Source organism: Coregonus clupeaformis, unplaced genomic scaffold (genome assembly GCF_020615455.1).
Source record: "Coregonus clupeaformis isolate EN_2021a unplaced genomic scaffold, ASM2061545v1 scaf0296, whole genome shotgun sequence".
Classification (NCBI taxonomy): Eukaryota; Metazoa; Chordata; class Actinopteri; order Salmoniformes; family Salmonidae; genus Coregonus; species Coregonus clupeaformis.
Genome location: NW_025533751.1, coordinates 315,968 through 322,977, shown reverse-complemented (window position 1 = coordinate 322,977; position 7,010 = coordinate 315,968). Strand labels below are relative to the sequence as shown.

The 7,010-nt window shown below is 42.5% G+C and overlaps 1 protein-coding gene across 23 annotated transcripts in view; it reads right to left on the bottom strand.

Annotated features, from left to right (window-relative positions):
- Nucleotides 1-201: 201 nt before the first annotated feature.
- celf6 (CUGBP Elav-like family member 6) overlaps nt 202-7,010 on the bottom strand; it is a 157,638-nt gene continuing 150,829 nt past the window's right edge. For all 23 annotated transcript variants that reach the window (XM_045214685.1, XM_045214690.1, XM_045214687.1 and 20 more), the window contains one exon: nt 202-5,030. The gene's annotated coding sequence lies outside the window, so the exon portion shown is untranslated. The remainder of the gene's footprint in view (nt 5,031-7,010) is intronic.

The window sequence follows — 7,010 nt, the reverse complement described above, 5'->3', positions numbered from 1 at the left end:
CAACAGGTTCCTTTAATTATCTCTCCACTTTCAGTCAATTACATTTCACTTCCTTTCCTTGACAATCACTGCTATTTTAGGGTGAGTGTTCTCTACACCCAGGGGCTGGGGTCTGCCATGCTAGGCAGATCTCTCTTCGCCCACTAGGATTGGTTATTCAACCCATCCTCCAGATTCAGAGCTCAGATGATTGGTTATCTAGCCTCTTAGTCAACCTCTTCGGCTCCTAGGATTGGTTACCCTGCCACTCTGTCAGCCTCGGAGCTCTGAGGTTTCTAACTCCTCATGAGGACTGACCTTATGGAATGCAAACTAGGAAGGCATTATAACTAGAGCCAGTAGAGGTGGCAGAATAACCAGAGGTTAAGAAATGTGAATAACTGCCTTACAGGTGCTAATTTTACATGAGATGGTCAGACATTACAGTGACCTTTGACATCGACATGACCATAAATATGTTTTTGTTAGATATTATATTGTACATATTTCCAAACAGACTCATAAAGTGAGTCAAACTAACAATAGCAATAACCTATAATGTCAATCTAAATATTATCTTCTGAACATGAGTGGGTAGATTTCAGTTAGTCAGTGAGTCCTGCGTAAGGCGAGTCACATTCTCCAGACAGTCTGTGCCTCAACTAAAGGCCAGACAGGGCCAGAGCTGAGCTGAGATGGGCTGAGCTAGCAGACTTCTGGAGTCAGTAAGAGAAGGAATAAAACCTTCCGTTGTTCCAGAGCCTGGCTTCACTACAGCTATTTCTGTTTTCACTGCATGTCACACCAATAACATCCTCCCCTGTGGGTAAGAGCAATAAGAGCACCCTCGTTCAAACAGCTCCCTGATTTAACATTGCCTAATTTAGCCTTCCAAGCATGTTTCTGCAGCTCCCTGGTGCAGCAGAAAGGCTTTATGAGCGTAGCACGTTAGCCAAACAGGGAATTGAAGACTGGGCAGGGGATTGGACCTGGGCTGAACCTAACCTTGCTGTAAGTTGACTATAGGGGTGTGCAGCATATATCTTGTGTAGGAGCCATCAGAGGGCTTGTGGTGAGGCTCATGGGACTAGTCTTGCAGGAGGTGCTTTTGAAGCGGCAGAGAGACAAGCATAGGAGATTTCATCGCTCACGGAACATTAGGTTTCCTATTGATTAATTCAGCATTACATAAATAATGAACACAAAAGGGATGCTGTGAAGAACATGCATTCATGTTGACCTACTTCACATGAATTCATGTCGCTTCCTAGTTCCTACATGTTTGGCTGACTTCATAACAACTAAAGGCTGAGTGTTTTTACTGTGTTTCTGAAGGCAAGCTGAGACAACCCAAGACCAAAGCTGGCACTGTTTTTTCAATGGGCATCATTTTGATTCAAAATAACTACTGTGCTTCACCAATACTGCTCCTCCAGTTCTGAACAATATTCTGTGCTTTGCAGGTGTCCCGACTGTAATACTGCCGTGAAAAATACAAATTTTTAGAGCAGGTTATTTTGTGGAAAATAGCGGCCTCTGAGGAGATTGTTGAGACACAATTACGTGCTGAAAGCTGAAGTACAATAACACAGGCCACCCGGCAGGCAGCTGCAACGGAGGAACTGAGATTTTTCAATGGAATAGTTGGTTGGTTGCTACCCATTTCAACCTGCTATTGTTCAGTAGCTTTTGTGCCTGGAGCAACATTTCAAACCTACTGTTTTTTGCCTTATTTTCAACATAATCTATACCCACGGCAATCAAATATCCAACATTAATACCCAGAGTAGCTACGATATGGAGGGTTTTATCCTGCTTCCTGGATCCCATCTCCATCATAAATACGGCTGCGGTAATATCGGTGCCAGGTCAGCTGTCGGCATCCTTGCCAGGGAGCCGCTACAAACATAATTCGCTCTAATCTACCTTCTGTCATCGCAGAGCATTCAAGGGACCATCCCCACTGTAATTTGGTCCAGGTGATTATGCAGATGACTTTTCACTTGGTTGGTGTTAATGTATAGAGCCTCACTATTACAACGTGATTAGAGGAAAAGGTGAAATAGCATGTCTAATACGGAAGAAGAGATAATCAAAGGCTACTGAAGCCAAACACTGAACTACAGGTTGGTTTGAAAACATTGTTCCAGGGGAACAGCTGAACAGCATAGCCTGGTAAAACCAGACTGAACTCACCATTGTTGAGTGCAGAGTTCAGTCTAGCTGAACCAGGCTATGAGCAGCTAGGTTGGGGTTCTGGAAGGCAGAACAGTGTCTATTCATAGCAGAGGAACACAAACACAAAGTCAGAACATACATTACAGTAATGTGGCATGGAAAAAGCAGGGACACAAATCAAGACAAATCCAATACTTTTTTGCTCACAGAAAAGAGTGGCATGGTATTGTCTTTAAGCAGCTGAGAGAAAGAGAATGAAAGTCATTGTACTGTAGATGTGTCTTGTGTGATGCAGGCAGGCAGGGCTTTCAGTCAGTCAATGACTTGGAATGCGTCCGCTCCACTTTGGAGAGCAAGTCCCAGAGGTAAAGAGAGACAGGCTGGACAGAAGGCAGCAGGTACCTAATACATGCCAAGTGATTCCCTTATCAACCCTTCAATCCCATTTCCCAAAAGCTAGGCGGCACAGATACATGGTGTTTGGCACGGGGGGGGTCTGGGGTCTTCTGATTGCATGGATTTGGTCCCCGGGGGATAACTCCAAGGAGCATCACTTTAAAGGATAAAGAAAGACGAGGTTGGACATACAGGCGTGGAGTAGGGCTCAGAGATCAGGGTTTGGCTGTTGACTTCTCCCACTCTCCTCACCCCTTCTCTTCCCTGTCTAGCTCTGCCTCCCCCTCCATATGCCTTCAGTCAGCTCTCAGGGAGTTGTGAGGGAGGGAGGGGGAGAGCTGGTGTTCTGCTGAGAGAACTTGAGGAAGTGTGGACAGTGAATGACTTGCCATCTTATCCTTCCTCGAGACTCATCGCAAACATATTGATCAGGTTTTCATAGAGGGGCCAGCTGCATCCACCACTGTAAAATGGTCCAAATAAAGGGCTCGTAGACACTAACTCAAAGCCTGACAAGTTAAGAGTTCAGCACTGTGTTCTGCTAGGCATGGATTGGCAGGGAGGAGCTGAAGGATGGCTGTTGTATGGCTGTAATTCAGACTGTGTTAGGTTAGGTTGAGACGGATAGGTAGGTTTTTCCACAGGCTCATTATACAGTATAATACGTGAAAAAAAAGCGGAGGGGACATGTTAACAGTGGCATGTACATTATATACGACAAAGCTAAATGCGCTCTAAAAGCTTCCACTCTTTTGCCATCAATAAATCTAGTGTGTCTTTCAGAACAAGTTCTGCTTGTATCTGTTCTGCAGCCGGGGAGATGAGGCGATGTTTCTCAATCTCACAAGAGCTTTAGAACGGCTTCAGCGGACATAAATATCTCTGGCCTCTCTCTCTTTCTCCCTCTTGCCTATAACGTGGTTATTTTTAATGGGTCTATTTTTTACTTTTACTCAAACGCCATGAGAGCCAATTCATTGTTATACTGTTGAGTCCACTCTTTTGGCAGTTTCAGTAGCTATCAACTCAATCATCTTCTTCTCTGCTTGCCTTAATTTTTGTCCATTAGTCCATCTCCTTTGCAGAAGCTTCTCTTTATGCATTTCTTTAATACCTTTTATAATAGCACACTCCCTGTTGTAATAAAAAAGCTCAAACGAAAAGAACACACCATGTCCAATTTGCTTGGTTTTTACAGTGGATTGTCGCTTGAACACAAAGGCTTGTGGGAAGTAAGCCTCTCATATCTGCACCCTGTCCAGCACAGACACTAGGAAGGTCCATCTGTGTTTTCTCTTCTTCTTCCCCCTCTTCTCCAAAACAGTTCCTTTATAGCTGTCAGATAGTGCTGTGAGTGAGTTGTACATCATGATGAGGGAGATATCCAGCGGCCCCGACCGTAACATCCAAGAGAGATCCCAATGCCCCAAAGCCCACTGGGACGGGACAGACAAAATGAATCATATTTTCTTTTTTATCCCTCCCCCCTTACTTTACAAGTTCAAGTATTTTTTTATTCAAAAAAACAACAGCAAAAAGGAGCAAATCTACTTTTCTATTATTCTACATTTTCTACTCTACTAACTGGTGGCAAAACAGCGACCGGAAATAAACAGCCCCTTTACTACGTTTCCTTGTCTTTTTTTCAATCTTTACATTATTTCCTTTTTATTTTTATTCCTACTTAGGCCACTGGATATTGATTTTATGATTTATTTTGACTACTATTAAATTGTAATACTTGCAGCTACAAGGTAAGAGTTTTTTTTTAAATATATATATATGTATATATTTATATTCTTTTAAAAAGCGTTAAGTCCTTTGGTCCCTATTTCCTAAGGAATGATGCATGTAAATTCTCCTGGATTCTCCTTTTCTCGTCTTCTTAACTCAGAGCTCGCCCTGTCACAGAGCACATCACCTGTGTAGGCACGAAAACCAAAATGGCAGCAGGCTGGTGTGTGTGTATATGTCTGTGTGTGTGTGTGTGTGTGTGTGTCTGTCTGTCCGCGTGTGTGTTTGAGTTGGCATATGCACATCCATGTATGTACACTGTAGGATGTCTGAGAGAATATTTGTGTGTGTGTGTTGGTCTTTATGTATGCATGTGTGTTTGGTAAGCTGTGTGTTTGGTAAGAGTGTGTTCATGTCTATATATACCGGTGTCAGTATGCATGCTTTGAGCATAATGTGTCTATAAAGGTTTTCCATCTTGTCTAAAAAACAGCAGCAAAAAGTTGGTCTCTGCAAAAATCCTCTTCCACAGATGCCAAAGCAAAACAGGAAAAAAAATAGGCATTTGCTAAAAAAACTAACAAGAATCTCCGGGTTCCTTCTTCTCCTCAGTCACCCAATCTTCTCCAGCTATTCTTCCGGCAGAATCAAGAGACCACCCTTCTTTCATGATATGTAGCAGAGCAAGAAGTCTTTGTACTTTATACTGCACTTGTGGAAATAAGGTGTTGTGGCCCTTCATCCTGTAAGAGAGAGAGCAGATTCAGTGAGGTGAGGGCACAGGGGTCTTGTTCAAAGTGCTGGCTCCTGTCTGGTTTAGCACACTGACAGGCACAGCTAACAGAATGGAAAACAGACAAAGGAAAAGAAGGAGGATGTCAATCAAATCTAGAAAGAAATGGGCTGGAGGTGGAGGGGTTGTGTTTTACCATATGAAACAGACATGTATGCTGTGACAGCACTAATCCAAAGGCGGTAGGTATTTAAAGCAACTTTATTCTCGCCTCAGAAAAATGACTTTACTAAATGTTAGCCTGTCATCTCTGTTAATTCCTCTGTTAATAGTCATTTTTGTTCATTTGTGCTAATAATTTTTTAAAAATCCCAATGACAACCGAGAGAAGGGGGACGCTAAAGACAAAGGGATGCACTGAAGGTCAAATAGTAGCCCATTAATAATAATATTTTGATGTTAACAATGATTATTACAAAACTACAGGGGGAGGAAAAGTATATGATCATCTTTTCATGTGACAGTTTTTTTAGTGTAGTGAACAAATTAAAAATGAAAACTCAAAACTATTGGAAAATACACCCAGAGCTATAATGTCTTCATTGCCATAGCAGTAGATATGAAATACATACTTTCTGTAGATTTGTGTGCATTTTGGCTCTGGTTGAATAAGCTGGAGTTAGGAGGCAATCATCCTTAATGTGTACTGGCCCTGAATCCTGGTACAAAAAGACAGCCAAATCACAGCTAATAACTCTCACAGAGCCCACATGAAAAATACCTGACTTTGTAGAGTGAACATACCGCCGCGCAAGTCTTTGTTCTGTTCTTTTCTCCTGAGAAACGAGCTTGTTACCATTTTATAATAGATCAGCTATTTAACCGTGGGAGATGAGATGCTGCTAACGTATTTCATATCTGCGGAGGCAAGCAGGACCATTAGTGGTAAGCCTTTGCACTAAAATACCTGATTATAGATGTTCCAGCTTTTATACAAAAACACCAGTAATTCAAAGTAGGCATCTACCATAGAAATGATAGAAGAAAAAAAACAGTCGATTTTAAACGTAACAGCTTGTATTTCCAGAGGGGAGTTTTAAGTGGAAGCAACTGATAAAGACCAAACTACTGGAAAACTTCTTTATATCTACATGGATAACTACCTACTCTCACACAAATGCACACACCCTGAAGTGGCTCTAAATTAGAGATTCACGAGAGAGACACAGCCACAGGGGAGACAGCCAAACCTAGAGAGACCTGAGCTACAGGAGAGATCGGCGAATCCAGAGAGACCTGAGCTACAGAGGAGACAGGCGAACCCAGAGAGACCTGATCCACAGGGGAGACAAGCGAACCCAGAGAGACCTGATCCACAGGGGAGACAAGCGAACCCAGAGAGACCTGATCCACAGGGGAGACAGGTGAACCCAGAGAGACCCAGTGCCCTGCTGGCTGGTAGTCCTGACAGAATGCACTTAATTAAGTCAGAGATCTGTATATAATGACAAGATGCTCATGTCTCTGCCCTAACAATGGGAGTCGTTGTCCCAAAGGCAAGAAGGCAGGTGACAAGATTTGGTCCAAAATAAGCCCATAGAAATGCATTGGGTTTATGACAGATTTTGGAGAGAGTGAAAATATTTTTAGATGATTCATCATGAGACAATAGTAACCCATACATGGAATGCACCAGTAATCTATTCAGTGCTAAAAGAGTTAAAAACACATTTAGTTAATTCTTGGGCAATATAATACTGAAAAGCCCAGACTAAAACAACACAAGCAGAGAATGCACCATTCATGGTATTTGTTTATTATATTTATTTTTGATTGTGTGTTTGTGTTTGTGTGTGTATGTGTATGTGGGTGGAGTCTGTCTGGGGTGTGTGGGGCTATGCCACTGCCTGCAGCTCTGCAATCACAATGTAATTGGTTAGCCCCCTCATAAAAATACATGGGAAGTTATCCTCATGTTAGGCAAACAAAA